Source organism: Furipterus horrens, unplaced genomic scaffold (genome assembly GCF_987537825.1).
Source record: "Furipterus horrens unplaced genomic scaffold, mFurHor1.1.pri manual_scaffold_6, whole genome shotgun sequence".
Lineage (NCBI taxonomy): Eukaryota > Metazoa > Chordata > Mammalia > Chiroptera > Furipteridae > Furipterus > Furipterus horrens.
This window is the reverse complement of record NW_028327176.1, coordinates 47,547,932-47,567,499: the sequence shown is the minus strand read 5'-3', so window position 1 is coordinate 47,567,499 and position 19,568 is coordinate 47,547,932.

Genomic DNA, 19,568 nt, shown 5'->3' with positions numbered 1-19,568 from the left:
GCATTAGAGCATTTCATTTCCTTCATCACTTCAGTTTCTCTCAAGGAAGAAAGTCTATAGGCTTACTACCTATAGGTGACACTGCTGGAGAATGAAGCAGAAGTCCCACTTCTTACAACATTGGCCTAGATAGGGACAGGATCATCTTCATCTTGTTCTTCTGATCTTTAGCTCCCCCTAGCCCCTGCATAATAGTTGCAAGTAGTTCTGGTGTGAGAGAAAACCAAAGATGGGAAGGGAGTTTTCTTGAAACAGTGTCTATTCTCTGCTAGCAACACAAATCCCTTCAAGTGGGCCAAGTAGAAAGGTCTAACTACCTACTGAAAATGGGAACAAAGAAGAATATACAGAGACAAGAGTCAAACTACCATTCCTTTGCATTTTCCTGTGAGCTCATTATAAATCCTTTCCACTGAGGGCCTTTGCTGATATTCCATCCATGTTTTTTCATAAAAAGCAATATATAACTCTTGAGACCTGTCCTTGAAGCATCCATAGAATGAGCAAGCACTGGAGTTTTCCCATGGTTTGTAAATCACTAATGAGAGGAGCAGTTCTGGTTGGATCAAGTTAGAATAAAGATCCCACTCCAACTGTGGGAAGCTGGATCCTACATGTGCCATCAGGCTGCTGGTCATCAGAGTAGAGCACTTCACTCACTGAGCCTATCATGTGCTTTTTCCTGGCTCTTGTGAAAACCAGGCACCTGTGGACTGAAGGTAAGTAGCATGCAGGCCCCAGATGACTTCATGGAGTCAAGAGATGAATGTCTGGATGGTTAACAAATATGGTTGTCAAGGCCAAAACAAGCTTAGTCTCTGTTTTCTATGTTTCTTTCCCCACATTCCTCACCATTAATCATCCACACATTCATGAAACTGATTAAAAATATATCCAGAAAATTTAAACCAATTCTCAAACCTAAATAGTTAACACTTATTAAATAACCCAAACTATGTTTCAAACAGAAGTCACTGGTCAGTGTTAGTTCACTGGAAGGAATTCAATAAAATCATTTAGCCTTGCTATTGAGGCTGTCACTTTATATGTGGGATAAGAAGGATTTTAAAAGCAAATGCAGGGCATAGATCTGTGATCTGGAGGGTTTTTGTAAGTCTCTACTTGCCAGCTTATCAATGGCAGTGGCATATCTTGCTAGCTTATGGTAAAGTCTAGTTTGATGAGGTAAGGCGCACATTTAATTAATAAACCTAAAACGAACAAAGCATTGGCAATGCTAAACTGATGGGAAAATGGATTTGAGACAAGTACAACCCGTGTACTGAGCTGGGATTATGAGAATTAGAGAGAATATGTTTCTGGAGCATAAATACAATACCACTGATGCAATTACCCCCCTAAAATGAAGCTAAATTAAAGTCTGTTACGAGAGGCACAGAATTCCAAAGAGCCAGAAATCCATCTAATAAAATTCAAAAAGTTCTAAACTAAGAACAGGTGACTGCTGTCATTTTGGATTCAATACCTGTGTGTACTTTTCCCCTTGTACCTAGAGCACCACACAGTTGAGAAGTAAGGGTGGTATTTGAAAGCACCTTCTAAAGCCTAAACACCTTGCTTTTTACATGCTGGTTTTTTTTTTTTTAATTAATTATTTATTTATTTTTAGAGAGAGGGGGAAAGGAGAAAGAGAGGGAGAGATACATCACTGTGTGGTTGCCTCTCACTTGCGCCCCCAACTGGGGACCTGACATGCAACCTAGTCATGTGCCCTGACTGGGAATCGAACCAGTGACACTTGGCTCACAGGCCGACGCTCAATCCACTGAGCCACAGCAGCCAGGTACATGCTGGTTTTGATTGAGTTTTAGCTACTAGTTTTATGTTCCTTCTGGTCAGCAAGTGAGTGAAAAACCTGTAGAAGAATAATGTGTTCAAGATCTTCAGGCACTTGACAAGTACCAACTCCTGGATCCTTACAACACCTGTAGCATAAAAAGCATTTAATGCCTTAGGGAGTGAGTCATCAAGCATTAATCAGGGCTGGCAAATTTAGTTCAGTGACCTCGTTAAGCACAGAGTGACAGGAAAATTATCTTAAGGGGGGGTCTCACTTAGGTTATTGAAAGGTGTTCTGTGTGTGTGATGAAGTTAGGCTCACCCCCCTCCCTTCCCCGATTCTGGGTAGAAACAACATTAAAGAGATTTTAGTTTTTAGCCTCTCAAAATGAGGGATATACATGCATGACTGATTTTTAAGTCTTCCAGTGATCTTGGCCCTGAAAATGCAAAATCTTCTACATGCCCATGAGCAGCAAGAGACTAAGAGGATGCTGGAAGTATCTTAAGAGACATGATAGGACTACAGATGTTAATAGAAATAATCACTTAGTGACACAGAGAGTGGTGGTTGAGAGTTCAGACTCTATAGACAGGACTTAAATCCCAAGTTTTGTTCTTGATAGCTGCCTAAACTTGGGCAAATACTTAATCCCTTTAATATTCAGTTTCCTCATCGATTAAAAGGGACTGGCAGGTGTGCCTTTCTCCTAGGACTGTGGTTCTCAACTGAGGCAGTTTTGTTCTCCAAGGGACATTTGGCAATGTCTGGAGACCTGTCTGGAAACTTATCTGGTAGTCACAACTGGGGTGGGGTATGTGAGTGGTATTTAGTGGGTAGAGACCAGCAATGTTGCTAAAAGTCCTACAGTGCACAGGACAGTCCCACTACAAATAATCATCAGGCTTAAAACATCAGTAGTGCTAAGGCTAAAACAGTCTGCCACAGGGTTATTTTGAGAATTAGGTACAATCCTTCAGGTAAAAGTGCTTAAAAGAATACTGGTACCATAGTAAGTTTTCTATTGTAGGCTTACTTTTATAACACATTACACAGACTACCTATAGGTAAATCAATTAACTGTTTTATCTATCTATCTATCTATCTATCTATCTATCTATCTATCTATCTATCTACCATAGATAGATAGATAGAGCTATATATACACATAGTCTATAAGTAAGTAAATTATTTTATACATATAGATATACACATATCCACATGATATATATGCATATATATCAGTTGTTAACAAATATAAATGACTTGTGCTTTAAGTTTATATCCTGTACATACATTAATGTCAGGATGCTGCTTTGAGGAGCAAAATGCTGCTCCACCTGCAACAGGCCTATCATGGATAGTGCTGGGGCTACTGAGCAGAATTCCAAGTCCGTACCCTGCACTGGGGCTTACGGTAGAAATGAATGAAGGAAGCAGCAGCTGCAACAGCAGGACTATAACCTATGCATTCTGTCCTCTGGGTGTTTCACCAGGAAGAGAGAGTGCCTCTCTCTCGAGGCCTCCACTTAACTGGCCTATTTCATGGCTGGACAAACACCGGCTTCTCAGCCTCTTTTATGTCCTTGACTGAACTGTAAGTGTCCAACAGTGTGACATAAAGCAAAGCTGGAATGCCACTGCAAGTGCTGTGCTTAAAAAGAGGATTGCCTTCCAGAGAGAGTAGCCTCAGCCCCTGGTGAGATGGGCAGGGGAGCAGCAAGTCTGCTCAGGCCCAGAGAGTGCTGTTTGGATGGGGCACTTCTATGGATCTGTTGTCTCCCAGACTTCATTCCCAGCCCTTGGTGAGGTCTAATGTCAGGTTTAATGGACATTGCTACCGAGAGGGTCATTGCGGTAGAGCCCATGTGCCCCAAGTAACCTTTCCAGTCATTGACAAAACCTACAGTCCTACAAATCTGCTCAGGTTCATGGGTGCTGCTATTTTGGGAGCCATCGATGTGAAGCTTCTGCCTTCCAGATCCTCTTTCCAGCCTTTGTGAGGCCTAAAGTGGAGCGACCAGCCTCTGAAAGTCTTTGAAGATTTAAGATCTCTAAAGGGAGCGCTGCCATCATGGGGTGCATTTCTAGGGCACAACTGCCTCTCAGATGTCCTGCTTCATCCTTGGTGTAAAATAAAGTCCAGGAAATCACCTCAGCTCCAGGCAGTGCTGCTGTCACAGGGTGTATATTTATGGAAACACTGCCTCCATGGGTCCTTTTCAGTCTTTCATGAGGTTTATGAAGTTCAGAAAGCTCTGATCTTGAGAGGTGCATTTATGCTGATTCTGCCTCATCATCCTTCCAGATCATTGTTGAGGCCTAAAGTCAAGCACCAAGTTTTCTCGGGCTTGGAGAACACTGCTGATAAAGAGATATCACAGAAGCTGCTATCTATAAGCTGCCCTTCCAGTCCTTGGGGAGGCCTGCAGACTAGCAAGACATTTTCTTGGGTTCAGAGGGTGCTCATAAGAAGTAGAGCAGTTCCAAGGAGCAGCTGCCCTCAAGACACTTTTCTGAGGCCATGAGAAATCCTGAACACCAGCCAGAAACCTCAATGTCAGAGATCTGTCCTTAAGGGTAGAGGAATTCTGAAGAGCAGCTGCCTCCCAGATGCCATTCCCAGGCCTGGAGAAATCCTGAAGACCAGCAATAGGTCTCCAGCTTCCATGAGTGCTGCTGCTGAGAAAAGCATGTTTGAGGGCAATCCTGGCATCTGGCCTCCACTAGGAGACCCAGAGTCTCTCAGCAAACCCAAGAAATCCTGCCAAGGCTAAGGCTCTGAAGACCTCATTAAGAGTATTCCAACCCTTGCTACCAAACCTGTGAAGTTTACCATTCCTCCTGCCTGGCAAAGATCCATTTCTAAGGTCTTTAACTCTAAAGAGTTACTCAATGAGAAAAATTGCCCAATACTCATAAAGCCTAGAATTTTCTATAGAGTGGCCAAAGAGAATGCCATAAAAGATGGTAGTCTGAATGAATCCAATCAAAGAAACCTTGAGGTTTTTGAGAGTGGTGATAGAAATAATAGCAGCTATTCAAACTCACCAACCAATGGGCCTCTTGCAGAAAATCCTTTTGGAAAAGGTTTGACTGAGGAGACTCTCTTCCTAGAAGAAACACACAAAAAAAGACCAACAAGATGATCTTACTGAGATGTATTCACTCTTCTTATGCCAAATTTGATCATCCCCTTGTTGGAGAAGGGTAAGTCAGCAGAACGGCTGTCCTGGAGGCCCCTTGGCACCTCAGTGAAGCTCATTATAAAATCTGATTTGGCATAGTAGCAACTGGTCTGAGCCAAATTGGAAGGTGTAGCCAAGAAGCAAGAAAACACTTCTAACCTACAGACAAATGATGCCATCCAGAGTCAGAAGATGACCACAATAAGGCAATCCTCACTTTGAATTTTCTTATGCCAGGTCTAGGGAGGAGACCATTTTTCTGCACGCATATGTAGCTGGGCAGAGGCACCCCTAAAACCGGGGTCTTCCAGAAAGGAAGAAATGAGGCAGTGGGAATGACAGTTGGGTAAGTGACCAACGGTGCCTACCACTTTGGTCTTCCTTCAAAGAACTTAGGTCGAAAGTATTGAATTTAAACATTGAGTTTAATATTTAAAGGAGATTCTCAGAAACTCTCTCTTTAAAACTTAGCAGTGCTGTCACTAAGTAAATGTGAGCAATTCACTTCAACTCTCTGTGCCTTTGTGCTCTTATCTATTAGATGACAATAAACAGAAATGCAGCAAACCCAACAACACTCACTGACACTTAGTAACACAAAATGAGCTCATACTATGTGCTGGGACTTGTGCGCCTGTCGTTCAGTCCTTACAACAGGGATATGAGACAGGAACTGATGAAACTCTCATTTTACATAGGAAGAAAATGACATTTAGAGAGATTACAAATCATAATTCAGTGTTTTAGAGAAGTCTCTACAGTCATCTCTGGCTCTAGACAGGTCTGAAAACCCTGGGGAAATGGGTTGTGATATGTTTAGCAGAAATCTGAAATGACCAGGGTTAAGGTAGAATCAAAGAATCATGGAATTAGGGGATAAACAAAAAATATATAGATTTTTGTGATATGATTAGCTTTGCTAGATAAAAATATAGGACACCCAGTGAATTTCTATATCAGATAAACAACAAGTTATGTCTTAGTAAAACTATATCATAAATGTGGCCTGGGATTCCTTAATACTAAAAAATGATTTGTGATTATCTGAAATTTGAATCTCAGAGTGTGCTATATTTTTATTTGTTAAATCTGGAAATCTTGGATGGGTTATGGTTGAGGGAATGAGTAGGTAGATGGATAGGGGTAAACAAGACTCATGGGTAGGGTATAGAACTCTTAGGAATAAGATGTAAGGGGTTATGTGCCTGTGTGTATGGGAGGGTGATTGTGCATGTGGCTGTGGGTATTTCGCCCACATGTCCTTATCTTCCTTGGAAACAGACCAGCAAGGGGAGGCAGGGGCATATGATAAGAGGTTAGAGGATGATAGTCCCTGTAGGAAACCAAACATTTGCTGCCAAGGAGATAAGAATGTGAACATTTGCCTTGTGACTAAACCAGTGACTCACTGTGTGATCTTTGATAAATCACACAGCCTCTCTGTTATGCAAAGTTCCACATTAATATAGAGGAGATAACAATATTGGTTTTATTTCTACCACTCAAGAGAATAAGGTTGCTTGAGCACTGCTTATAAATTCCAGGATTGAAAGAGGACAAAGGGATGGGTATTGTTGTTCTACTGCTTCAAGGAGAAGGAAGAATACAGAAGCTCGGGTAGGATGGGGATTCTTTTCTAATTTCTTTGGGAAACACTCACTAAATAACGATTCCAACCTAATTTAGGATGTGCTGATTACAGCTTACACTTTGTTTCCAAGCCCTAATTCACCTACCTGAATGTTTCCCTCGTTAGCTGTGCACATCACCCTCTAATTGAATCAGCGAAAATTAGCAAATTCAGACATCAGCTGTTTCTTTCCTGTGTTTAACAGGAAGCCTATTGCAACCCAGTGACTCCCCAGGATTTATTTTTCTCACAAGTGCTAAAGCAGCACAACCCCAGCAGGATCTGAGCTGGGACCATGTGCAGATAAAAGCTGGTGTTTGTTTGTTTGTTTGTTTTGCCATCACATTTGTATTGAATTGGCAAATGAATGGGGTTCTAATTCTCTTTGGAGGTAGAAGTCTATCACATTTCATTGGGCCTGTGTTATTTTTATGATAAAACTAATATAGCCCAAGAAACAAGAACATACAAAAATAAATATAGGTAGAGGGCAGCAAGGTGAGCACTTCTGGTGATATCCCCAGAGGTCTCTGGAACATCCTTGTGCAAATAATCAAAGGGCCAGGGCCAAAGACAAAGTGGGATTCTGGATATAAGGACAGAGGAACTGCCACAGAGAACACAAGTAGAGAAGAACCCAGCCAGGTGGTGAAAAAGGGTGGGAGAGGTGTGAACCTAGGGACCCAGATCGGGGACAGAGCACCCCACATCACCTTCCCATGCAGGGCAGCTTTGCAGTCAGTGGAATGCAAGTTGAAATAATCATGCCTTCTTGTCATTTGTAGAGGACTTCCACACACACAGTAGCTCATTTCATGCTTATTGAATCAGCAAGGAAATGGAAGCTCATAAAGGTAAAATGACTTACTCTAATGCGTATCAGAGGCAATATTCAAACTCAGGTCCAACGAAAGCAGGGCCAGCCAGGACTTTCGCCACCAGACCCAGCAGTATTTTCCAGGTGGGGTAAATAAATACCTGCCAAAATGTGGCTTTCATCCTCTTACCTACAGCTGTTGAAATTCCCATCATTGGCATCCCTTTGCAGTTAGACAGGGAAGAAAACAAACTATGTATTGTATAACCCAGGTTATGTAGTGACAGAGAAAGAACCTAGGGACAAATTCTTTCTGAATATTTCATCCTGCTTGTCATCCTGGAAAACCACATTGGAAAGCATGATTTATTGGGATTCATTCATTCGTTCATTCACTCACTCATTTATTAAAAAAGAGTAAATTAAATGTCTATATGCCAGACTCTGCACTAAGTACTTTGTATTCAGGGTGAATAAAAGAGGTGCTTCTTACCCTATGGGGCTAATGGCATGATGGAAGAGACAGACATTAAATAAGTAAACAAAGGCTTATGTCTCTATCAGTTATGATGACAGGGTGTTTTAAGAATAAAATACAGAGGTGGCTTCTTCAGTTTAGAGCAGGCCACTCTAAGGGGGTGACCTAACAAATGAAAAGGGACCTTCCAGGTGAAGGTGGGGAGAAAGGACTTGAGTGGAGACCCAGATGAGGAGAGGCTCTGTTCTTTCCAGGAACGAAAGCAGACCCTTGAAGTTGGAACGAGGTGAAGGAGCATGAGAAGAAGGTGCAGATACAGTGGTAGGTGGGAGTAAAGAGGACCAGTCTGGGCTACTCTGTGCAGCTACAGGTGGGTCTGGCTACTGGGCAGAGAGGGAAACCACCAGAAGGTTAGCAGACACCAGGATTGTGGTGAACTTCAACTTTGTCCAGTTCTCAGGTGTGCAACTCTGAGTGCCCATGGTGGGCCTGATGTTTTCACGGGTAATTTTCCCTCCACTTTGGTGACTAATCCCATCTCCGTATCTACATGATGATGAATAGCCTTCAGTTTCACATGGGAATGGGGGAAAACAAATCTAAATTGCTAATTAGGTTTGTCAAAAATATTTTCCTAAGCCCCAAATGGAGCCTGTACCATAAACTGAATCCAAGTCACGGCCACCTGGGAAGGCTGTTCTCTGGTGCCAGTCCCACTTTCTCCTGCTGTCTTGTTTGCCATTTGTGGCCGAGTAAACACCCCATCTTAGTTCTGGGCAGCAGCTTGTTAGGAGTAACTGATTAACAGCTGCTGCTGTGGACACTCTGGAGTTTTGTTTTCTGCAACCTGAAAGGGTGCCTGCTTTATGATTTTTTAATTGGAGTGCAAATATCATAGCCCCATAAACCTCTTGATTGATTGCTGACAGGTGTGAAAGTTTGCACTTGCTGGAAAGGGCCTCGAGTCTTCTGTTATCTCTGCCCCCGTTTTCTCAGGCTCTCCTGGCAGCTGGCTGCTGGGGGTGCTTTCTCTGGCTGGGTTTACGCACAAGAGCAGCAAACATCAAAACTGCCAAATGGAGAGCATATCCTCTGATTTCCTCAGTATATCCTTTGGGGCCTCCTTCTCCCTGTCACTGTTTCCCTCTTCTTTCTGAAACCCTTGGGTGATCTCAGCCTTGTGACGGACTCCTCACAAAGACTCCCTGGCTCAGAGTCATGCTCCATGTTCAGATTTTCCTCATCACACATTCTGTATCCCAGCCCTTTTAGCTGCCAAGAAACAGAAATTAATTTAAGAACTTATTCATGAATTCCTTCAGTCAAAAGTATTATTGAGTGTGGCTAGAGTAGACACAATATTCCAGGTGCCAGAAAAATAGCATCGAGCACACTGAAGTCCTGTTGTCACAGAGCACACGTTCTAGAAGGACATAGAAAGTATGCACATGACCAAATAAGTTAAAAAGATAATTTCCAATGCATGTGAAGATGATACAATTGGACACATGGAAGAGAGTAACTGGGAAGCTGCTTTGGCCAGAAGAGCAGGAGATTGGGTTATTTAATCCATCTTTCGAGAATGTAGACCCTCACTTATGTTTCTTTCAGAAAACTTGTTATATTCTTCTTGCTCTTACTCTGTGCTGACTTCTCCATCCACACAGCCTAAAATGGCCATCCCATCTCTCTTTTCACATTGATTCATTACAAACATTCAATAAGAACCAACCATCCTCCTGGGTCTAGACTCCTAGAAATTAGAATATAATTGTTCCAGGGTGGGTCGGGCTCATTGTGATGAAAATCAGCCTTGAGTAATCTCCTGTATCACCTATGAGTGTGGCCTATACCCTCATTGCTACGGGCAGGGTAACATTTATTCTGGAAAAGATGGAGCATGTGGGTGGTATTTTGTGTTAGTCAGAAGAGAAAAAAAAATACATAGTATTTGGTTATTATCATCAAGGAGCTTACAGTCTCAGATGTTATGATATGCATACAAGAAAATACTGCTCAAATACAATGCAATAATAAATGGTGCTTTTAATGAACATCAAAGAAATTAAGTAATATAAGAGCTCAGAAAAGGATATGATAGTGTGTCAATGGATGAGCGAGGTGGTCAGAAAATGCTTCAGGTGAAAAATAGCGTTTAAAGACTCAAGAATGAAAGGAAAGGCAAAATACCAGAAGCATCCTTGCTCATAGTTTTCTTGGAGGTGTTAAGAAACCCAGAGGAAATTTGTAGTAGTTCTCAGGAAGGTAACCAGCTAGTAATCTTGCTTACAAGATTGTTGTGATTTGTAGTTGTTGTTTTGTAGGCCTCGCCATTCTGATGAAGAGGCAGTAATCCAGGAAGGAAATGATGGGGTCTTAAATTGAGGAGGTAGGATAAGTGTTATAAAGAAACATGGGATTTGTAAGAACCAACATGTTATAATAAACTGAACTAAATAATACAATTGTCTTTGCAAGCTCGGAATTTGAAACTTGGCCATCTAGATAAAACACCTGAAATAAATTCCCACAGTTATTTAATGTATTCTCGAAGTCCTCAAGGAAAAGAAGCAATCTTTTCAAAACATGTTGAATTTTAACACTTCTCAATTTTTATACTTATGAATTAATTGCTTCATGGTTAGGGCAATTGCTCTGACATTTAGTGACAGCATTTATCTGGATAGTGGTGTTTGACACCTGTGATGTAATTATTAATTACATCAAACTACCATCTAGTTTGGATGATAAATTGAAGGTCATTATTTTCCTAGGGCAAGTTATATAAAAGAAATAATGTTTATTATTATGTTAAATATAAAAAATAAATTTAAAATGGTCTAAGGTAAGTGTCTAGGTGACTTGGAATTTGAGATATTCTGTCACTTGAGTTTCTTGGTGACAATGATACCTCCTTATAGACTTTGAAGGCATTACAAAACTCATCATGCATTGTAATGCTTTCTCTGATTCTGTCAGGCAAATGGCCCAATGTTAATTCTTAAGTTTATAATCCCATACAAAAAAGGGAAAGAGAATACATCATGACCTTTTTGTAGAATGACAGTTATTCCTATCTTTGGGCAGAAGAACGTATTTTTTATAGCAAACCAAAAAATTGAGCAGGGTATTATCAGCTTTTCAAACACTAGAGTGAAAAAATAAATGAGTTAAGGATTTGTGTGTCATTCAACAGAGTTTTAGTGTCAGCCATAACAGTTCTTAGTGGAAAAATGTTTAATTCCCTCTGTTTAATCAAAACCAAATTCCTCATAAATGACTAGTTGATAAAAAGAAAAAAATATTTATTAGTAACTTATCCGACAATGTAGAATTACACTCACCCCCAAAGAATGAAGCAAAGCTGATTGAGACTATTCTAAGTACAGTATTAGGGTTTTGATAAATACAATAAAATCTCAAATACCAAATTGCTCAGCCAGGAACACAATTGGATAACCTTGAACAAGTTGATCCCCACTGATTATTTTTCTCCAGAAGCTTAAGTGTGAATAAAATGTTCTGACATTTCACTCTCTCATCAGTTTTTACATACTGGGGTTTTCACATTATTCATATCCTTCTATTCTATTATCCTCCTTTATCTTTCTTGGAGTCTGTTCTGGGAATTATTCATGCATAAAGATTATGTGAGAAGCCTTCATCTCTAGTGCTTTTTCTAATTGTCAAATTTACAGTAAAAGGGCTAATAACTATTGAGCACTGATTGATCCAAGTTTTCATGAATTCTATTGCGATTTCTAGACACAAGGAGCAATTGTAGCATAGTTTACAGTAGGCTGCCTTAACAGCCAGATATTTTCCAAGTTTTTTCTAAAAAAATAGAATCAGAACATATCTAATTTTCTTAATTTTGATAATGGAGGGCAGGAAAAAATGTGCCTCAATGAACACGCTAAGCCAGTCTTCAACTGAGATCATTTCTTCATTCTCTTCATTGATTTAAGATTTTTGTTTTGTTTTGTTTTGTTTTTTCTGGTGTCACAGGCCAGTCCTGAGGTTAGAGTTGATGGCATAACTTAATAGTTAAGAATATATTACTTACAGTCACATTGTCAAGCTTCAAACTCCCACTCTGCTACTTGCTAGCTGGGTAAATTTGGAAAGATTTTTTAATTCCTTTTAGTCCCAATTTTCTTATATATAAAATAGAATATCAATAGTAACTATCTCAGTGAATTAAATACACAGTAACCATCAGCACAAAGCCTAGAATAGAGTACAACCTTAATAAAATGTTACCCTATTACATGAAAAAAAAAAAAATAACTAAAAGCTAAACAAAGAGCTTAGGTAATCAGCCCCCAGATAAGCATAGACTATGCAATTCTCCTCCAGCAGATCTGAGTATCTGCTGACATCTTTTTAATTCATGAGACATACTCCAACTACAAGCTTAAAGTTCTCTATTTTTTTGGCATAGACTGAACACCGTTTCCTGAGGAGGCTGTTAATTCATTGAGGCCAATCATTATAAGCAACTCAAAGTTCCCTTTGGACTTGCTCTGAAATGAAAATACAACCACCTCTTATTATCTCCCAGAGAAAAGGTGGCATCAAGTCTGGTAACATATTAGGGTTGACCCCAAGTTAGAAAGAAATATTTTCACTGAGTTACATTTCTGACCACTATAGTCATGTCAAGAAGATTTCAGACACAATTTTTTGTGGTTTTCTTTACCATATACTAACTTGACAGCCTAGCTTATGGTACAATGGTTCTTCAAGTTTCACATTCCAGGATTACATTTTATTTTTTTTTAATGTGTTTTATTGATTATAATATTACATTTGTGCCAATTTCCCTTCCCTCTGCTCCCCTCCACCCAGTGGCCCCCCTCCCTCCAGTTGTCCCCCCTTTTAGATCATGTCCATTAGTTGTGCATACAGTTCTTCTCAACCTCTCTCTGTCTATTCCATTCCCTCCTACCATGATCCTTAATTCCTATATCATCTCCCTCCCTCTCCCCATTCCCCCTCCCTGTTGACCTCCCCCCAATATGTTCCCCGTACCTATAGTTCTTTTTCCACTCTTGTTGCCTGTTTAGTTTGCCTTTGTTTCAACTCCCTAGCTTCTGTTGTTTCTTGTGATGCAGTTTTCATTTTAGATTTCATTGTCTTGATCCTCCTTTTTCTAAACCAGTCCCTTTAACATCTCATATAACAGTGGTTTGGATCTAATGAACTCTTTCAGTTTTATTTTGTCCTGGAAACACTTTCTCTGTCCTTCTATTCTGAATGACAATTTCGCTGGATAGAGTATTCGTGGTTGTAGGTTTTGGATTTTCATTACTTTGAATATTTCTTGCCAGTCCCTTCTTGCCTGCAGGGTCTCCCTTGAGTAGTCAGCTGATAGTCTAATTGGGACCCCTTTGTACATAATTCTTTTCTTCTCTCTTGCTGCTTTTAAGATTCTCTCTTTATCTTTAATTTTTGACATTTTGATTATAATGTGTCTTGGAGTGGTTCTCCCTGGGTCCAGTTTTTTTGGAACTCTCTGTGCTTCCTGGACCTGTAAGTCTATTTCCTTCCCTAAGTCTGGGAAGTTCTCCTTTATTATGTTTTCACTCAATTTTTCAAGTTCTAGTTCATCTTCCTCGCTCTCTGGCAAATCAATGATTCTTATGTTGGGCCTTTTATAGCTGTCCCAGAGGTTTCTGATCCTCTCATCGTTGCTTCCCATTTCCTCTCCCTGCATTGGTTGACTGCTTGTTCCTTCTCCATATTCCAGTTTGTTGAAATGAACTCTGAATTTTTTTTCCTCACCATCTGTCTCGTATGTGGTTTTGTTCCTTTCGTTATGAGTGTTTTTTGCTTCTTTCTCATCTTTTTCCAGATCTTTTGTGAATTCTGTAAGCCACCTGATAACAATGGCCCAGAACTGAGCATCTGACAGGTTTTTTATCTGTTCATCTGTCAGATTCCTCATCTGTTGCCTGGTGAGCTGTGCCACCGGGATTTCTATAGTTGTCTGCCTCATTTTGACAGATGCGTTTTGTTTTCTTGGGCCGGCTGTAGGGGGCAGTGCCTGTGTACTCGTAATGACCCAGCGACCGGCCACCCGTTCGGCAGCCTTTCTTGTTGTGCCGTGGTGCTTTGTCGTCACAATCCAGCGACCGGTGCCTGTCCGCGACCTATTTCGCAGCCCTGTGGTGCTTTCTTTCTTTGGGGGCGGGGGTCCAAGATAGATTCACACAGTTGTTCAGCTAGGAGACCGGGATCCGTCCTCCCGCCCCCCTGGGCCACACTGTTCAAGGCGATGTGGTGGCTGCTTTCCCCAGCGTTGGGGTCGCGAGCTGCCGGGGGTTCGACTGCAGCCGGGATTGTTCTCCCCGCCGCTGTCCCAGGTGCGACCGCAAACAGCACCGCCCCCTTTCGCTCCCCTTACCTGCCCAAAGGGCGCCGCTGGTTTATAACTTCATATGTTGGGCTTCCGTGTAGTTTTATTTTCTGGAATTTCTAGTTATCCTTTGTTTTGAAGTAGTTGTATTCCTCTCTAGTTGTAGAGGGAGACCTAGCACGTCCGTCTAAGCCTCCACCTTGGCCGGAAGTTCCTCCAGGATTACATTTTAGAAGGTATTCTTTTGATTCATTCAAGTGCATTTGCTAACTCACTTATATACAAGTAACCACTTTTATCTTCAATCAGGTAGCAGGGCACACAAATCCTGATCTATTTCCACTGACATTCAATCTAGCAAGATCCTTCCCAATGTAATACTGGTAGAGTTCTAGTTTTTACAAGCACTTCAAGGTTCAAGTCAGTTTTGCACTTAGAATTCTTAAAATTTTGCTCTAATTACCAAGAATATCAGTAACTGTTCAGAGCACCTATTCTTTTGCAGATATAATAGCTACTGAAATCAAGGAAAAATTCATGCTTATTTTAACTTAGGCCATGACAGTGCTATCACATGGGTAATTTGGACAAATAGCATTTTCCTGCTCTATAGCTCTTAAAAATATTCCCTACTACAACTGCTCTTCTCTATAATTCTACTGCATGTCTCTCCAGACATATCTCTGTGTTCCTCTTGGGCAAACCCAGTTTATAGATAATCCAGGTAAGACCATAATGATAACTGCCCTCCACAAAATTATGACGTGGTTAGGTGTCTGGTGTCCTTATTAACAAAGATTATCAAAACTTCCTTCAAAAGCATGAGTTTGTCCACTTTGTATAGTTTGTAACAGCTTCCTTTCCTAATAGATTCCCAGAGGAACTCTAGTTAATAAAAACATGAATACATTCTTCCGCTACCCTTTAGAGTCCTATTCAACAGAATCAAGACTTTGGGCTGACACATGAATTAACATGCCTAAAGGATTAGATTCAAGATTCCTCCGTGAATATCAGCCACACATTGGGATTATTGAGATAGTGTGTAAGAAGACACCATTTTCAACATGTCTTTATTTCATGAAGAAAGGAGAGGACTATAGAGTAATCTAGTGTTTCTATTACATTTTCAAGAAATCATTGGTAAAAAGAGACAGAAAACTTAGATCAAGCCTTTCATGACATTCTAATTCTAAATTTTTTAAAAAGCTTTTTCATTATATTTTTAAATATTACTGCTGTCTGCCAGAAAAGCCACTTGATAGGGTACAATTGCTACTACTAATGAGATTGTGTGTGAGAAATCTCATTTTTGGCAATATACTAAAGAAGAAAGTAGAATAAGGGGAAGTAAAAATCATCTTATTCAGATAGAAGTTTAGATGTGTTAGAATAAACCCTTAATGGAACCAGAGTGAAGGCCTGTATCATATCCAAAATTTCTGGTGGGAAAGTTTCAGCATCAATGAGCTATTTCCCAAATGGGGTAATAATGAACAGTGAAATATTTCACAATAGAAGCAATGTAATTTTGATAGACCCAGAAAAACATGGGAATATTTTTCATAGTGACTCAAAGTTGTCAAGGTTTGTATTTTTTGTTTGCTTTAATATTTAATCTACTCTATCAACATGGGAATGTTGTAAGAAGAAAATGATGCAGGATTTGAAGAGTTAACTAAAGAAAATGGATTAGGTTGTCTCAGTCTCCTAACCTGAATTTATTGAAAGAAATAAATTTTCCTTTTGTTACCATGAAAAATAGTCTAACTGTTTCTGTGTATTTCATTGAAATAAACCCAAAGCACTTGCTATTTCTAATTTTTACTTCCTCTTCAATGGACAAATTCTTTAAGTTTATTTTCAATACCCAACATTGGTTTGAATTTCCCCCATCAAGGTTATCAACTTCATTTATGTGGCCAAAGATAGTGGTACTTTTTCCATTTTCATCCTAGTCTAGAGCTGAGAGGCATTCAACACATTTGTTCATTTCTTCTTTCTGGAAACATGTGTTCCTTTGTCTGGTCTGACTCTGCTTTCTCCTTGTTTCCATTCAATTTATTAGTTTGCTTTATTTCAAGCTTCTTTTCTGGCTCCTCCTCCTCTTCTACTTTCTTCTGGGTGTTCACTGTCCCAGGATCAATCCTGGCCCTGATCTCTTCTTTTCCACCTTAAGTTTCTATGTAAAATGATCCAACTCTATGACTTTACCTATGCATGATTGACTCTCAACTTTAGTCTACAGCCCTGATCACTTCCTCGATTCTCATGTATTGAACTGCCTTCTTGACATCTTGATTTCTTCACTCATACTCGCTCTTTCATATACACACTCACAAACTACTTCCCCAAATGTGTTTCTGTCCTCAGTCTTTCCCATCTCTGTGAAGAGTGTACCATTCACTCAGTGGCTCAAACCAAAGCCTTAGGAATCGTATTTAATTCCTACCATATCCAACTCAATAATTCAGTTCACCATGATCCTAATGCAAACCATCATAATATCTTTTCTAATCTTCTAATAGCCTATTAAATGTTTTTTTAAACCTTACTCTGCATATAGAATCCAAAATAACCTATTTTAATGTAACACACACAATGTTACTCCCCTACTTAAAATTCTATTGTGCCTCTGATCACACTCAGAGTAAAATCTAAATAATACATTGCGGCCTACAGAGTTTTGCTGGATCTGGCTGATGTCTAACTCTCCTTCCTCATCTCATGCTATACTCTACACCACTTATTTTACAATAATCATTCCATCTGTCACTAACAGAACAGTGGTGGCATCTGAGAAAATGATAGCACTTATTGCCTAGAAAGATAAATGAGGAAACTTCATCGGTGATGAGTTTGAGTCTCCAGGTTTGTGCATTTGTCAAAATTTACTGAAGATTTGTGCATTTCATTATATGTACATTTAATTTCAAAAGAAAAATGTAAATTAATATAGAACTGTAGCTAATTTTATGGTTCTGAAGTTTATAGGCAAAAATGTATGGATGCCTGCAATTTACACAGAAATACTTCAAAATCTATAATATATTGCTAGGGGTAAAAGGAATGTATAGATAAAAAATAGGTGATAAAGGAAGTATAAAACAATGTTAATGGTAGAATTAGATGGTGAATACATAGATGTTAATTGTTAAATTTAACTTCGTTATCTGCTCAAAAATGTTACAATAAAATCTTGAAAAAAAATATTTTTAAGGTTTGAAGAGACTCAACTAAAATGATTGGATCTGAAAAGGTAGCTCAAAAGGTGACTAGACAAAACATAAATATACCAAGCAATATAGCTTTCCTATATTCCAGAAAAACTAAATAGAAAATATAATGGAACATTAAGACTCAATTTATAATAGCAATAGAGCTATAAGACAAGTTGTAATAACAACAAAGTCTATGAGATTCAATTTATAATAGTAACAAAGGCTATCATATACATGGGGATACATTTGACAGTTGGTGAGAGTAATATAAAGAATATTATAACACTTTCTTGAAATGCATAAAACCTAACCTGAAAATTCATACATCTCAGTGTAAAATAAGTGATATCAAATGCTACTTACTAAAAATTAAAATACTGTTGATTAACCTAACAGGTTAATGGGACAAAATAGGGGACCCAGAAAGAGACTCTTATAAATTGGGAAGTTTAATACATTATAGAGTAGTCATTTTTAAATCAGGAGGCATAGGATTTAATCAAGTTTTGACTCAATTACATATATATCTTTAGAACATAATAATGTTCAATCTCTATAATACATTCTATGGATATATTTCTAATAAATATAGTACAAAATAATAAGATTTCTAGAATAAAATAAGGAAATTTCATATTGTGGTAAATTTTATTTCTCTCAAAAAATATAATGATCATAAACCATAAAACATAAAATTGACAAATTTGACCATGTGCAAATAAAAATCTCTATAAGTAGACAGTATAAACAAAGATAAAAAATAGACTGAAAGAATTATCTGTAACATAGATATATAACATAAATGGTATATAAATAGATGAAGCACAAGAATACAGCTATTTGTTACATATATAGCCAAGTTTAATCTGTAATAATTCAGAAGTTATTTATAAATAAATGATAAACAGGAAAAATGCTAAGTTTAACTAGAGAATCAGAAAAATACACATCGTGACAACAGACTCTCTTAGTTTTAATGTGTAAACATGATGAAAATAAAATTTAGGTGAGATTTGATAATAATTAGTGTTAGGAGAAGTGCAAAGAAAAAGTTTCATACATGGGGGTAAGAGTATAAAAGAGTTCTGGAAGGATATTTCATAGCTCTATCAAATTTTAAAATATTCTTTAATCACATGCTCCAAATCTAGTCATAATCTTTATATACACAAGTTCATAAAGATTAATGTGCAAGTATATTTATGGCAGTGTCTTTAATAATACATCAAATTAGAGAAAACCTATGTGTGCAACTATTAGAAATGGTTAAATAAATGGTAAATTCATGATATAAAATACTAGGTACAAATTAAACATTTATATACTGACATGGAAAGAGAGCCATTATTTATTGTTGAGTGGAAAACAAGTTGTAAAACACTATATATCTGACATTTGTTAAAATATTACACACTTTTAAAATGTATACTAAAAGGCACAAAAATATAATAACTAAGTCCTGAATAGTGATTTCCTATAGGAAAGATGTATATTGAAGGAGTGTAAAGGGAGGCAATACCTTCACTTTTTTGTATTCCCTTTTTGAATTTTTATGTAACACCCCTCCACACAAACATACAACATTTTATGTTTCTTGATAACATTTATTTTAGAAAGAGAAACTGCAATGAAATAAGGGAAGAGAGGAAAGAGGGAGGGAGGAAAAAAGAACAAAAGAAACATGGATGAAGAGAAGAAAGAAAGCATATTGTGAGTGGAGAACTAAAAGCAATAAGAAAGATTTAGAGAATGAAAGATAAGGCAACTGAGACAGCTGAATAATGGGGTGTGAGGAGGGCCAAACCTTCCTAGCCAGTGTGCCTGGGTCTTGGGAAAAGGCCTAACCCTGAGCTCCACACTGAAGACAGGCTCGCATATCACAAATACACATATATAAAGTATGTTCAGGAACCCAGGAGCCTTCATTCTGTTACACAGGATCTGATGCCCACGACTGGCCCAGCATGATCCTAGTCATCCACTGTTGTAATGACATGCTTTTCCATTTCCATTCCTGAGGTCTTCCAAACAAAGGCAGCTACATCTGAATGTTTAGAAGGTCTGTGGGTACT